The sequence below is a fragment of the Pseudophryne corroboree genome, chromosome 1 (genome assembly GCF_028390025.1).
Source record: "Pseudophryne corroboree isolate aPseCor3 chromosome 1, aPseCor3.hap2, whole genome shotgun sequence".
Classification (NCBI taxonomy): Eukaryota; Metazoa; Chordata; class Amphibia; order Anura; family Myobatrachidae; genus Pseudophryne; species Pseudophryne corroboree.
Window position 1 is genome coordinate 192419747 of NC_086444.1, and position 15685 is coordinate 192435431.

Genomic DNA, 15685 nt, shown 5'->3' on the forward strand with positions numbered 1-15685 from the left:
CTCATCCCTGCAATGTCCCTGTACCTCAGTGTATCTCATCCCTGCAATGTCCCTGTACCTCAGTGTATCTCATCCCTGCAATGTCCCTGTACCTCAGTGTATCTCATCCCAGCAATGTCCCTGTACCTCAGTGTATCTCATGTATCTCATTCCAGCAATGTCCCTGTACCTCAGTGTATCTCATTCCAGCAATGTCCCTGTACCTCAGTGTATCTCATCCCAGCAATGTCCCTGTACCTCAGTGTATCTCATCCCTGCAATGTCCCTGTACCTCAGTGTAACTCATCCCAGCAATGTCCCTGTACCTCAGTGTACCTCATCCCAGCAATGTCCCTGTACCTCAGTGTATCTCATGTATCTCATTCCAGCAATGTCCCTGTACCTCAGTGTATCTCATTCCAGCAATGTCCCTGTACCTCAGTGTATCTCATCCCAGCAATGTCCCTGTACCTCAGTGTATCTCATCCCTGCAATATCCCTGTACCTCAGTGTATCTCATCCCAGCAATGTCCCTGTACCTCAGTGTAACTCATCCCAGCAATGTCGCTGTACCTTAGTGTATCTCATCCCTGCAATGTCCCTGTACCTCAGTGTATCTCATCCATGCAATGTCCCTGTACCTCAGTGTATCTCATCCCTGCAATGTCCCTGTACCTCAGTGTATCTCATCCCAGCAATGTCCCTGTACCTCAGTGTACCTCATCCTGCAGAGACCTGTCAAAGTCGAAAAATATAGCGACCTATGATGCCTTGTATTAACCCCATGCGCTTGCCCGCTGCACGTGCACATTCTCTCCCGTACGTGCGCATATTCGCAGTTGCGTGACGGCGCCTCCACGGTCATGCGCTCAGGCGCGTGGTATGTGCATTTACGGTAGAGTTTGTGTGCGTCTGGCGGGCGACTCGATCGTTACATAGTTAATCCAAATAGTATATTTTATAGGTTATGGTCCCTTTAATAATATCTGTAAGTATGTTTAGTGTAACTGGTTCATGAACAAAGGAATTCCTCTTTGCATGATACGAAGGGTCAGACAGGGTCTGAACAGTGGTGTTTAGTACCTAACTGAAGAGTATTTTATTAGAAACATTCCGGTGTTGGTTAGGAAGAGATCGGTCGCTCCAGCGTATAGTTATGTTTAAAAGAAGTTTATGGTATTTGCTGTTTATTACACATGCAGGGGGAATCCAGAGGATACCTCCCACCTGAGCAGTTTGAAATAGTCACAGCCCACCTGTTCAAACAAACCTATGACCTTTGGTTATAATGCGAAGACAGATTCCTGTGTCCAATGAACAATGAGATTGTAGGGCCCTTTGTAGTGTACTGTATGTTGTGTATATAAGAAAAAGCCAGCTTGGGCCAGCTCAGTCTACTCTCCACAAAAGGTTTTCATCATTGACTAACTAGAGAGCTGGTTCCAGGACTGCGCAGCGATCATTCCCCAGTGTGTAAGTTTTTCTCTGTGACCAACTTAATCTCTGTCTGTATTTGCCATACTCTCTCTCTCCCTCTCTGTTATTGTTTAGGATTAAGACGCTATTGTATATTTATGTCCAGTTATCCTGTTTAGGTGTTTCATGTTAGTGCTGTAGTGTATAAGCTGTTAACTGTATTTTTCCCTTTTTACATAGCTAAATCTCGTTAGTAAAGGTGTTGGAACCTCAGCAAGGTGTCTGTGTTTCTCTAGCTAGTACAAAGGATTTCTGAGTATCTCAATCACTCAAACAGCTTGCTTAAATATCCAGGTTAACCAGTGGTATATCATTACAGTGTTACAATACTAAGGTTTACAGTGTAAGCATATTCTGTGTTTAAAGTTTATAAAAGTACTGTCTGTGTGTGCGCTCGCTGTGTGTATTCCGTACACCCAGCGCAGTGTGTGTACGTTACTTGCGTACCACGTGTGAGGTCTTCATACGCAAATAGCGTATGAAGTGCGTAGCACGTGCACGTGGTTTAGCGGCCACTACGGCTACACGGTATTAGTATATAGCTAATGTTAAAAGGTAGATAACTGACTCTATCAGACCCTTTATCTCAGGGTACCCTATTCTTGCAGTGTCTGTGTATCTCAGTGTGTGCAATCCCTTCATTGTTGCTGTATCTCAGTGTATCCATCACTTCAAAGTCATCCAGGTCTGTATTGCTTAGCAATCTCCGGCATGCTTTCTGTATTGCATATCGGTCTCAGGAATGCTCAGTGTATTGTAATCTGTCTCACTGCAGGTCATACTTGTTGTAGAACAGCTATGAAGTGCCTATTGGTGGTTGCTAAACAATTTCCTCCAGCACCTTTTTCTACACAGTTATCTATACACCAGTTTAATAAACATCCACTATTTTGTCCAAATGCATAACAGTCATGGCAGATGCATATTAACATTTCCAAGTGTCCATGGTGCATCGAAATGCAATGCAACCTGACAGAATGCATATTTAATCATGTCACTTTTAATAGCTGATGTGCAGAATTAGCGTGCAGAATAACCCCCAGTAATAGCTGCCATCTAGCCTGCAACTGAGGGGGACTGAGGCAATTTTACATCACAAAAGAGCCACTGCTTTCTACTGTACCGAGGACATATGGCAGCCAAGCATTATTAGATGTACTCACCACCTGCAGAAAAAAGTTCTCTTGTACAGTATGTTCTTGTGTTTAGCTACTTTAGATGCCATAAGCACACAGGCTGCCACTGATTAGTGAGTAGGCCAATACTGGCAAAGGCCTGTCACTCACAGATGACCATGTAACACATCAGGTGGTAAATATCCTTATCATGCCAGGGTCTCACCTGTCGGCAGCATCCAGTATTCCCTGAACTGCTATACTGGCTCATGGTGATGACATTGTAACAGTGATATCATGTAACTACCCAGCACAGTATGTATTGCACATAAGTCCCACGCTCAGTGCTGAGAATAGCTGTTGGAAGGATCACGCAGCGTTGGCTAGCAGAGGAGGCAGGCAGTGGGTGGAGGTCAGGGACTTGTGGTGAGGTAAATGGCTGGGGAGGCACTGGCTAGTACCAGAGCCAGATTTACACACAATATATGAGCCCAAGAGTGCATGTGGGCATTATACACATACCCTCCAACTATACCTTTTTGGCAGGTACAGTACCTTTTTTTTATGGTCTGCACCGATTTTTGGTTCTCCAAACTTTGATTGAAAGTATAGGGAAAGGGGCGTGGCCACGCCACTTTACCAGTGGCCATGTGGAGCAGCGGCGGAGTGCAGGTGATTTGCGTCCCCTGCAAGGTGTGGCGGTGGCCGGCGCTGGGGCGATGTGTCTGTCCCCAGTGTCAGTCAAGGTACGGAGACGGGCAGTGCCACAGCAACGGCGATTCAAACTTGGCGCCGTTTTGGCAGCCAATCTGAAGCGCCGGCGGTTGGAGTTCAAATCTGGCTCCGTCCGCAAGCCTATCACTGTTTGCTGGGTGTCGGCCAGGGTCGGACTGGCCCACAGGGGAACCAGGGAAACCACCGGTAGGCCCCATTGCCTGAGGGCCCACTCCTTCCTCTAGGGATCAGGTTCCAGACTGTGCACTTGTATTATACATGGTAGATATGCTGCATTACACTGCACTAAACTATTGTGTATTTCAAGCCTCTGTGGAGTCTGCCCACACCCCCTTTGTAGGCTGACCACACCCCCAAGTACGGGCCCCCATAACTGCATTCCCCCGGTGGGCCCTTTATGCCCCAGTCCGACACTGGTGCCGGCAAATCACGGGTGGGCACGGCGAGCCAATCGGCGCTCGCCACGTCATAGGACCCGCCCCCGGCCAGTGACGACAGATGCCGCCGGGAGAGGAAGACAGCAGGCCGCGCTGAAGAGCGGCGAAGAGCCGGACGAGAGAAGGAGACGTAGGACGCGGGAGGAAGAACTTCGGTGGCCACTGAAGAGGCCAGAAGACTCTGGGCTCCTGAAAGAAGATGTCCAGCGGTGGATGGACGCGGAAGAGTGGCACTGCTGGCCAGGACGGGTCAGTGGCAGAAGAGGCCGCCGGAGATCCTTGAGCAGGTGAGGCCTCTATGAGGCTGATCTTGCCCCCTTCCTCCCTAGACCCCCAGAAAACGGGCATTAGGCCCAGGGGCACGGTACAGGCACTAGGCCTGTAGCACAGTTAGGAGTGTTAACCCCTGATTTGGTGGTTTGGGCATTAGGCCCAAGCCACGGTATTGGCATTTTAGGCGGGCATTAGGCCCGAGTTTAGGAAGGACACCCCAAATAAGAGTGATATGGGTATTAGGCCCAGATTACTCCAAAGGGCGCAAGGTGGGCGGGCATTAGGCCCGTGGGCAAGTACAGGCAATAGGCATGTGGGGACAGTAGGAGGGCAATAGGCCCAGTTAATAAGTGCCCCCCCCGCACTAGGCCCAGGCCACCCCAACGTGCCCAAAGTAGGCAGGCTTGTAAGCACTAGGCCTAGGTCACTCCACCCGGTCCCACGATAGGCGGGCGCTAAGACTGTGGGAAAAAGTCGGGGCTCTGGCCTGTGTGCAGATAAGGGGCAGTAGGCCCAAGTAAGTGTGTGGGAAGTGGGCGGGCTGTACGGCGCCCACTCCCTAGTGATCTGAAGCAGTTAGGTAATCAAAGGGACAGCACCGTGATAGTTGCTTGCACTGTTATTGTGATTTGTGATGTGTGTTGTTTCCGTGCAGGGACAAGGTTGATTATAGTTTGTTTCGTTTTGTCGCACCACACACACAGAGCTAGTTTGAGGGCTCTGCCGTTGTAGTTAGTGTAGTGGTGTTACATCAGGATAGAGTTAGACCCTGCACGGCAGGGACCTGTAAGTGGAGAGGAAGATCGCAGTGCAAGACTGACAATGTTGAGTAACATTGTCAGTCTGTCCCTTTGTCTGTCCCCGAGCGCAGGATTAGGGGTTTGCTTACGGATGTGAGAAACCCTTTTATCACACTACGCGTGAGAGTGCGAATGTGTGAAATTTGGGTGGCTGAGGCTTTGTGCTGGTGATGACCTTACACCCAACCGGTGAAGGTCACCGCCACCCCTGGGGTATCCTCTTTTCCGGTGGAAGAAGAGTTGATACCCCCTTAATTTGATTTACTTTCTCCCCAGTTTGTCCGTCGTCAGCTCCGAGAGGGGATCGCCGTGTTCGGGTCCAACTGAAGATTTCCAGGTCCGTTGAAGGATTTGTGACCTGAAGGTGAGAGAATGCGGTGCCTGGTGAGTAGTGAGTCTACATCTGCACGGCAGCAGGCACTACACCGCACCGCCACCCTCTTACAGCCACGCCCCCTTCTCGAATTTGTACCGATTTTTATGTGTAAATTGTTGGAGGGTATGTATACACAGGTGCTGCAGTATATACTGCTGGAACTTTGGTCAGTGTTGATCACAGATATGAGCAGCACTCAGAGGTCTGTAACAATCACAGTGTATTCACATCTGTAAATCCAATGTTTTGGGGCTGAGACGCCCCTTTGTCAAGGTGAGATAAAGGATTATCTCAGCCCCGAAGCACTGGATTTTCAGATGTGAATACACTGTGATTGTTACAGACCTCTGTGTGGTTTGTGAAGGTTTATATATACATACTGTATATATACTGTATATACATACATGGATGGGAGGAGCACCATAAATGTTGTTGACGGGGGGGGCGGCAATATTTATAGTTATGCCACGGGCCAGATTATCAATGGGACGGATGGGACTACAGCTCCTGGCCTCCACATAAAAGTAGGCCCATCATCATGACGGCATGATGATGATGACGACCAGCTGCCCTCCACATGCTATGCCATAAATCATAAATGATAAAATTGTATTTGTATTTTTATCATAAAATGATGCATGTATACCCCTACACTAACCACCCCAATGCCTTCTTAGGAATACATTGGGATGGTTTGTGTAGGGGTATACATGCCACATGGCACTGGCCACACCCACACAGCACTGATCGCAGCTACTGGCATTCGTGCAATAGGCCCTTGATCATTTTCAACCCCAGGCCCATGTAGACATTAATCCGGCCCCAGACTTAAAGGTCACATAATTGTATATTTCTGTTTTAAGCCTGGCTGAATCAGAGGTAGAGCAGGATAAGTACTAGTGGTGGTTATGTGACTTGTTCTTTATACTCACTCTGCTGATACTCATATAATGGTCTGAATGCCACTTAAAGTAACTGTTGCATACTGTATAACCACATTACAGCTGGCTATAGACTGCACAGTAGTGACCTATCTAGCCAACACATGCCAGAGCAGAAGCGATGGCCCAATTATCAGAGCACCTCTATATATGCAAGATGTGTGGATGAGATCTCCAATCACTGCCTGGAGGATGAGGAGGATTGTACAGGTTTGATAACCAAACCAAATGCTCCAAACTGTTTATCAGACGTTTTCAGGCTGAGAACTGTTATCATTCAGTTCATATACTGAACGGTAATAGTTCAGAACGGTCATTTTATTGATCTGAACACTTATTGTTCATTGTATGGCCAGGTTTATAGTGCTACTAAACCTTTACCACCTGCTACATTATAGAACTCCTTGACCAAACAACCAGGGGCCTAATTCAGATCTGATCGCTGGGCTGCGTTTTTTGCTGCCCTGCGATCAGATAGTCGCCGCCTACAGGGGGAGAGTTAAATCGCTGTGCAAGTGTGCGATTGCATGTGTAGCAGAGCCCGCCTGCGTTTTTCCGGACACTCCCTGAAAATGGTCAGTTGCCACCCACAAATGCCTCTTCCTGTCAATCTGCTTGTAGACGCCCGTGCGAATGGATTCTTCGCACCATCCTGTTGCTGACCGGCGAAGTCTGTTGTACCCATCCGTTGCGCCTATGCATTGTGGTGCATACGCATGCGCTGTTCGGATCTGATCTCACGCTGTGCAAAAATGATCTGGGGGCCTAATTCAAATCTGATTGCAGCAGCAAATTTGTTAGCAAATGGGCAAAACCATGGTGGTAATTCAGACCTGGTCGCACGCAGGCTGCTTTTTGCACTGCTTCGACCCGGTAATCGCCACCTACAGGGGAGGGGCATTCGCTGTGCAGGGGTGCGAACGGCTGTGCAGAGAGCTGCACAAACAAAAGTTTGTGCAGTTTCTGCACAGCTCATAACTTACTCAGACGCTGCGACGATCTGGGGTGTTGCTGACGTCAGGAACCCTCCATGGAAATGGCCGGGCACGCCTGCGTTTTTGTGGACACTCCCTGAAAATAGTGAGTTGACACCCCCGGACGGCCCCTTCCTGTCAATCTTCTTTGTGCTTTCTTTGTATAGTCCGTCGCTGCCCGGCGACGACACGCCGGCGCATTGCGGCCCACATGTATGCGCTGTTTAGACCCGATCGCACAGCTGCAAAAAAATGCAGCGTGCAATCGGGTCTGAATGACCCCCCCCCCCCCCCTGTGAACTGCAGGGGAAACAGCTATAACATGTGCAGAGAGAGTTAGATCTGGGTGGGTTATGTTGTTTTTGTTCAGGGTAAATACTGGCTGCTTTATTTTTACACTGTAATTTACTGTAGATTTCAGTTTGAACATACCCCACCCAAATCTAACTCTCTCTGCACATGTTATATCCCCCCCCCCCTGCAGTGCACATGGGGGGGGGGTCATTCCGAGTTTATCGCTTGCTAGCAACTTTTTGCAGCGCTGCGATCAGGTCAAAACTCGGCAAAACTGCGCATGCGTATGCACCGCAATGCACAGCGGCATCGTACGGGTTCAAAGCGGATCGTTACTGTGCGATGGATTTAACGAACAATCCATTCGCACAGTCGATCACAAGGAGATTGGCAGGAAGATGACGTTTATGGGTGTCAACTGACCGTTTTCAGGGAGTGTTTGGAAAAACGCAGGCATGTCCAAGTGTTTGCAGGGCAGGTGTCTGATGTCAATTCCAGGCAAGAGCAGGCTGAAGTGATCGTAATGGCTGAGTAAGTTTAGACCTACTCAGAAACTGCACAAACTGTTTTTGTACTGCTCAGCTGCAAAAGCGATCGCACACCTGCAAAGCTAAAATATACTCCCCTGTGGGCGGCGACTATGCGTTTGCACGGCTGCAAAAAGTTGCTAGCGAGCGATCAACTCGGAATGACCCCCATGGTTTTACCCATTTGCTAACAAATTTGCTGCTGCGATCAGATCTGAATTAGGCCGCAGATTTTTCCAAATATATATATGGTTTACTAGGAATAACTTTTTTATATCCAACCAGGTGCTTATGCAGATAGGCATCCCCTTATTATTTTTTTGGCAAATTAGTAAAAATTCCCTTTTTTATTTTTATTACAGATTTGAAATGACACAGGCAATATATTAAGAAAAAACGCTATTTTACACTGACTTTCACACAAATGGGACAACTCAGTTACGTTACCATAAACATAAAAATTTAAACTGGGAAATGGGTGAGATAGCAAATATTACAAAATATGTGTGGCAGTCAGAGCCAGCCCTAACAAATATGATGCCTCTAGTTCCGCCTCTGACTCTGCACCCCTTTCCCAGCACCATCACCCCTCACCCATAGCAGACCTCATTTTGGTGCTCCTACCTCCTTTATTTTAAATAGGAACAGTGCGCACATTCAGCACACAGCTCAAAAAGAGGCATTTTTTGCTGGGAAGGGGCTTGGCCACACAATAGTACCCCCAATTCAAATTACACCACACAGTAGTGCAACTTTATTCACATTTTACATGTGATAGTGTCCCTTATTCATGTTACATCACACAGAATTGCTCCTTATTCACATTACACCACACGTTGCTCATTAGACCACACAGTAGTGCCCTTTCTATACATTACGCCACACAGTAGTGCACCTTATGCACATAAGGGGTCATTCCGAGTTGATCGCTTGCTAGCAGTTTTTAGCAGCCGTGCAAATGCATTGTCGCCGCCTACCGGGGAGTGTATTTTCGCTTTGAAGAAGTGCGAACGCCTGTGCAGCAGAGCACCTGCAAAACATTTTGTGCAAAACAAGACCAACCCTGGACTTACTCTTCGTGTGCGTTGATTCTAACATTGGAGGGTTTGCTTTTGACGTCACACACCCGCCCAGTGTTTGCCCAGCCACGCCTGCATTTTCCCTGGCACGTCTGCGTTTTTCTAAGCACTCCCTGAAAACGATCAGTTGACACTTAGAAACGCCCCCTTCCTGTCAATCTTCTTGCGGCCGCCAGTGCGAATGAAAACGTCGCTAGAACCTGTGCAAAACCACAAAGGACTTTGTACCCGTATGTCGCGCGTGCGCATTGCGGTGCATACGCATGCACAGAAATGGCAATTTTTAGCCTGATCGCTGCGCTGCGAACAACGGCAGCTAACGATCAACTCGGAATGACCCCCATAATGCCACACATTAGTAATGTCCTTATAAACATAATGCATCTTACACATTATGCCAACCTTTATTAATGCCATATACATAATGCCCCTTATACATATGCCGAACACTACTGCACAACCAACCCACCCGCACACAGCACTCACCTGGCCGTTAACACTGTGACCTCTGCCTCTGCTTGGACATGTGTCCTCATACATCTTGCCTCAATATACCATGCAGCAGGAGATGCCTGGTGTGAGTCAGCTGACAGCTCTGCTACCGCTGGGCGTCTTTTTTGACGAAAATGCGTCTCATTTGCATTACTATGTGTCTATGATACACAAGCAGCTTCTGCTGATTAAAATTATATGCAGCATGCCTATATTCTGTGTGCGAATGTGGCTGTATCTGCATAAGAAATGCTACGTTACAGTGAGTTCCAGGAATACACTGTAAGTTAGCATTTCATATGCAGATACAGCCGTAGTCACACACAGAATATAGGCATGCTGTATATCATTTTAATCAGCAGAAGCTGCTTGCGCCCCTAGGCATTTGCCTAATTTGTCATGAGTAGGGATGGCCATTAGGGTGCTCATCATTAATGGCTAACATTTATGTGGAGCTGTAAGTGACCATCGATGCTAGCAAACTATGCAATCGAGGATCATTTATGGTTTCACCCACAGATGGTTTTCATATATCCATTACTTATATACGTTAATTATATGTTATCCCTGCTTTTTCATTCACTGGCCCGTGGGCCAATCAGAACCTGGGGTTTTATGGGCGCATCAGGCGGCAAAGCTAAACTCTGTGTCCTGCACCAATGGGGGATGTGGACCAACGTGGGGCTCTGTACCATCGATGGTGGAGAACCTTTGATTCTCCACCATCGATGGCAAAACTATTTAAGATTGACATTAAACCATCATTGGTTTGTAGCCATCTATGTTTGATGGCCAACCCTAGTCAAGAGTGGTGTGTCCAGCTGTCTCTGTCTCACCTCCTCCACTATCTCACTGCAATGGCGAGTGTGATATGTTGAGGGGAGACATCATGATGACTCATCTCCAGATCTATGAGAAGACAAAGTGCCAAAAGGAAGGACCGATGAAGCCTCACCACCAGCCAGTGGCACGATAACAAAAGACAGATGGCATACGTTAATTATACATTATATAAAGGGGGGGGGGGAGCATTTGGCATAAATTAATTAAGCATATTATATATGTAGGGTTATATATGAAGGGTACAGGTAGTGTAAATTCATTAAATATATAAGCGTGAGCAGGTGGCATAAATTAAATAAACAAATCAATAAAAAATATTATATAAGGGGGCAAGTGGTATAAGTTAAATATATAAGAGGGGCAGGTGGCACATAATAAGGATTCTACAAGGGGGGGACAAGGTGGTGATGCTTCATGTTGTACTGCACCAGCATTGTGCATGGAGCCCACAGCAGGTTGGCATTTGTGCTTTATATACCAGGGCAGAGTTTTAGTCCTAGTCTGGGCCTGGTCTGCGTAATCTCACATTGTCACTTTATCAAGGGCTAGATGCGTAATCGCTTGGAAAGTGATAAAATGGAGAGTGAAAAAGCACCAGCCAATCAGCTCCTAATTGACATGTTACAGGCTGTGTTTGAAAAATGGCAGTTAAGAGCTGATTGGCTGGTACTTTTTCACTCTCCACTTTATCACTTTCCAGGTAAGCAATGGTGAATGAATTTGCTGCTTTATAATTCCCAATGTGCTAACTTGCTAAGACAGTTGATGTAGTATATGCTAGATGTCGTACATTATTAACAGTTGTAGCTTACCTATTTCTGCAACTACTGTAACATGCTAGAATATGGTACATATGAAAAACTAGAAAACCTGTAAAACGTACCATTCACACCGTAGCTTCCAACTTCAAGAGTCTTGAACTTTTCATTTGCATTGAAGTTACTTCACAGTTTCTTTTATTCGGCACCTTTAAAAATAAACATTTGCAATTTGAGATTTACAGTATTTCTAGAGCCACTAACATTGTACAGTTTTCAAACTTCCAAAAATAGATAAATAGATAGATAGATAGATAGATAGATAGATAGATATTTATTCTGCAATTGTTGTCATGGTCAGTAGGCTCAGTGGTTGATCAGAATAAACAGCGTGCATTACAACAGATGTACTGTATGCAAAAAGGCATCTCTGGAGGGTGTGATATGGCTGACCGCCGGTCTTCCGCCGGTCAGCATACCGATGCCGGGATCCCGGCGGGGAGGGGCGAGTGCAGCAAGACCCTTGTGGGCTCACTGCGGGCACGGTGGAGATCTATGGGTGTTGTGGACACCCACGAGTGGAAATAGTCCCTGTTGGTCGGCATGCCGATCGTCTGGATAGTGAGGGGGCGGGATGTTGGTGGAGGTCATGTGACCGTCGGTCTCTCAACCAGGGGTCACATGAATACCACCCATCTCTGAATGTACAGAAAGTTGAACCTTGAAGTTGATGGAATATAGCAGCAGTTGACCACACAGTGATCAACTTCTGTCAGCAATAAACAGTTTAGTGGGGCTACAATGGGCGCATTCTCACTAATACTATTTGATATAAATATCGTGAATCCTTGGATTCATCCTGCCGTTTCCACATTGTAATGGTTTGTGGAATGTTTTTGTGGCATACATAAGGCCACATGATGACAATAATTGAGCAGTATTTAAATGTCACCAGTTTACCTGAGTATTGTTACTGACCATGTGACACTCTTTATGATCACAGTCTGCTTCTAATGGGTAATACTGATACCCTGCAGTTGAACGGTCCGAGGTACAGATAATACTCTGCCGTTGCAAATTATGGCTCTATAGGGGACTCTGACAACAGCCATCTCATAAGAGATGATGTCCCACTAAAATAAGCTATTTGGAAAAAGGAGTATAATAAGCCAGTGCCATTTTAATAAAGCTGGAGAGAGGAGAGATGGAGAGAAATTGTCAGCAAGTTGAGGAGCAACTCTCTGACACTGAGGAGCAGCTTACTGACCATGACCCCTCCCTTCCTCACTAGTTACAAACTAAAAAAAAATAAGTTGCAATGACACAAAAAACAAACCCATCCCCTGGAATCATCTTTTCATAGGCCTAGCAGGTAGAGATGAGCGGGTTCGGTTTCTCTGAATCCGAACCCGCACGAACTTCATGTTTTTTTTCACGGGTCCGAGCGACTCGGATCTTCCCGCCTTGCTCGGTTAACCCGAGCGCGCCCGAACGTCATCATGACGCTGTCGGATTCTCGCGAGACTCGGATTCTATATAAGGAGCCGCGCGTCGCCGCCATTTTCACACGTGCATTGAGATTGATAGGGAGAGGACGTGGCTGGCGTCCTCTCCGTTATAGTAGAAAAGAGTAAAGACTGAGTGACTTAGTTATAATTGTGGGGAGGATTGGGGACGGGGAGCAGCTGTTAGGGAGTACAGTGATTTAGATTAGGAGAGAGAGAGAGAGATTGACCTGATTTACTGGAGCTTAGGAGTACTGTAGAAGAGAGTGCAGAGTTTACTAGTGACTGACCACAGTGACCACCAGACAGTGCAGTTTTATTTAATATATCCGTTCTCTGCCTGAAAAAAACGATACACACAGTGACTCAGTCACATACCATATCTGTGTGCACTGCTCAGCCCAGTGTGCTGCATCATCTATGTATATATTATATATCTGACTGTGCTCAGCTCACACAGCTTATAATTGTGGGGGAGACTGGGGAGCACTGCAGTGCCAGTTATAGGTTATAGCAGGAGCCAGGAGTACAAGACAGTCACATACCATATCTGTGTGCACTGCTCAGCCCAGTGTGCTGCATCATCTATGTATATATTATATATCTGACTGTGCTCAGCTCACACAGCTTATAATTGTGGGGGAGACTGGGGAGCACTGCAGTGCCAGTTATAGGTTATAGCAGGAGCCAGGAGTACAAGACAGTCACATACCATATCTGTGTGCACTGCTCAGCCCAGTGTGCTGCATCATCTATGTATATATTATATATCTGACTGTGCTCAGCTCACACAGCTTATAATTGTGGGGGAGACTGGGGAGCACTGCAGTGCCAGTTATAGGTTATAGCAGGAGCCAGGAGTACATATTATATTAAAATTAATTAAACAGTGCACACTTTTGCTGCAGGAGTGCCACTGCCAGTGTGACTGACCAGTGACCTGACCACACTGACCACCAGTATAGTTAGTAGTATACTATATTGTGATTGCCTGAAAAAATTAAACACTCGTCGTGTGACTTCACTTGTGTGGTGTTTTTTTTTTTATTCTATAAAAAACTCATTCTGCTGACAGACAGTGTCCAGCAGGTCCGTCATTATATAATATATATACCTGTCCGGCTGCAGTAGTGATATATATATATATTTTTTATATCATTATTTATCATCCAGTCGCAGCAGACACAGTACGGTAGTTCACGGCTGTAGCTACCTCTGTGTCGGCACTCGGCAGTCCGTCCATAATTGTATACCACCTAACCGTGGTTTTTTTTTCTTTCTTCTTTATACATACATACTACGACATCTCTTTATCAACCAGTCTATATTAGCAGCAGACACAGTACAGTACGGTAGTTCACGGCTGTGGCTACCTCTGTGTCGGCACTCGGCAGTCCGTCCATAATTGTATACCACCTAACCGTGGTTTTTTTTTCTTTCTTCTTTATACGTACATACTACGACATCTCTTTATCAACCAGTCTATATTAGCAGCAGACACAGTACAGTACGGTAGTTCACGGCTGTGGCTACCTCTGTGTCGGCACTCGGCAGTCCGTCCATAATTGTATACCACCTAACCGTGGTTTTTTTTTCTTTCTTCTTTATACGTACATACTACGACATCTCTTTATCAACCAGTCTATATTAGCAGCAGACACAGTACAGTACGGTAGTTCACGGCTGTGGCTACCTCTGTGTCGGCACTCGGCAGTCCGTCCATAATTGTATACCACCTAACCGTGGTTTTTTTTTCTTTCTTCTTTATACATACATACTACGACATCTCTTTATCAACCAGTCTATATTAGCAGCAGACACAGTACAGTACGGTAGTTCACGGCTGTGGCTACCTCTGTGTCGGCACTCGGCAGTCCGTCCATAATTGTATACCACCTAACCGTGGTTTTTTTTTCTTTCTTCTTTATACATACATACTACGACATCTCTTTATCAACCAGTCTATATTAGCAGCAGACACAGTACAGTACGGTAGTTCACGGCTGTGGCTACCTCTGTGTCGGCACTCGGCAGTCCGTCCATAATTGTATACCACCTAACCGTGGTTTTTTTTTCTTTCTTCTTTATACGTACATACTACGACATCTCTTTATCAACCAGTCTATATTAGCAGCAGACACAGTACAGTACGGTAGTTCACGGCTGTGGCTACCTCTGTGTCGGCACTCGGCAGTCCGTCCATAATTGTATACCACCTAACCGTGGTTTTTTTTTCTTTCTTCTTAATACATACATACTACGACATCTCTTTATCAACCAGTCTATATTAGCTATATGTCTATATGTGCTGATTGGGGAGGGTTTTTTGGAAGGGACATCCTGCGTGACACTGCAGTGCCACTCCTAAATGGGCCCGGTGTTTGTGTCGGCCACTAGGGTCGCTAATCTTACTCACACAGCTACCTCATTGCGCCTCTTTTTTTCTTTGCGTCATGTGCTGATTGGGGAGGGTTTTTTGGAAGGGACATCCTGCGTGACACTGCAGTGCCACTCCTAAATGGGCCCGGTGTTTGTGTCGGCCACTAGGGTCGCTAATCTTACTCACACAGCTACCTCATTGCGCCTCTTTTTTTCTTTGCGTCATGTGCTGATTGGGGAGGGTTTTTTGGAAGGGACATCCTGCGTGACACTGCAGTGCCACTCCTAAATGGGCCCGGTGTTTGTGTCGGCCACTAGGGTCGCTTATCTTACTCACACAGTCAGCTACCTCATTGCGCCTCTTTTTTTCTTTGCGTCATGTGCTGTTTGGGGAGGGTTTTTTGGAAGGGACATCCTGCGTGACACTGCAGTGCCACTCCTAGATGGGCCAGGTGTTTGTGTCGGCCACTAGGGTCGCTTAGCTTAGTCATCCAGCGACCTCGGTGCAAATTTTAGGACTAAAAATAATATTGTGAGGTGTGAGGTATTCAGAATAGACTGAAAATGAGTGGAAATTATGGTTTTTGAGGTTAATAATAATATGGGATCAAAATGACCCCCAAATTCTATGATTTAAGCTGTTTTTTAGGGTTTTTTGAAAAAAACACCCGAATCCAAAACACACCCGAATCCGACAAAAAA

At 46.4% G+C, this 15685-nt stretch overlaps 1 protein-coding gene across 16 annotated transcripts in view; it reads right to left on the bottom strand.

The window, feature by feature from the left end:
- The window catches only part of MEF2C (myocyte enhancer factor 2C), a 382771-nt gene that overhangs the window by 305846 nt on the left and 61240 nt on the right, over positions 1–15685 (bottom strand). For 15 of the 16 annotated variants that reach the window (XM_063963987.1, XM_063963979.1, XM_063963982.1 and 12 more), the window contains one exon: positions 11225–11308. The exons of the other annotated variant lie outside the window; for it this stretch is intronic. The gene's annotated coding sequence lies outside the window, so the exon portion shown is untranslated. The remainder of the gene's footprint in view (positions 1–11224; positions 11309–15685) is intronic. 16 annotated transcript variants of the gene reach the window in all.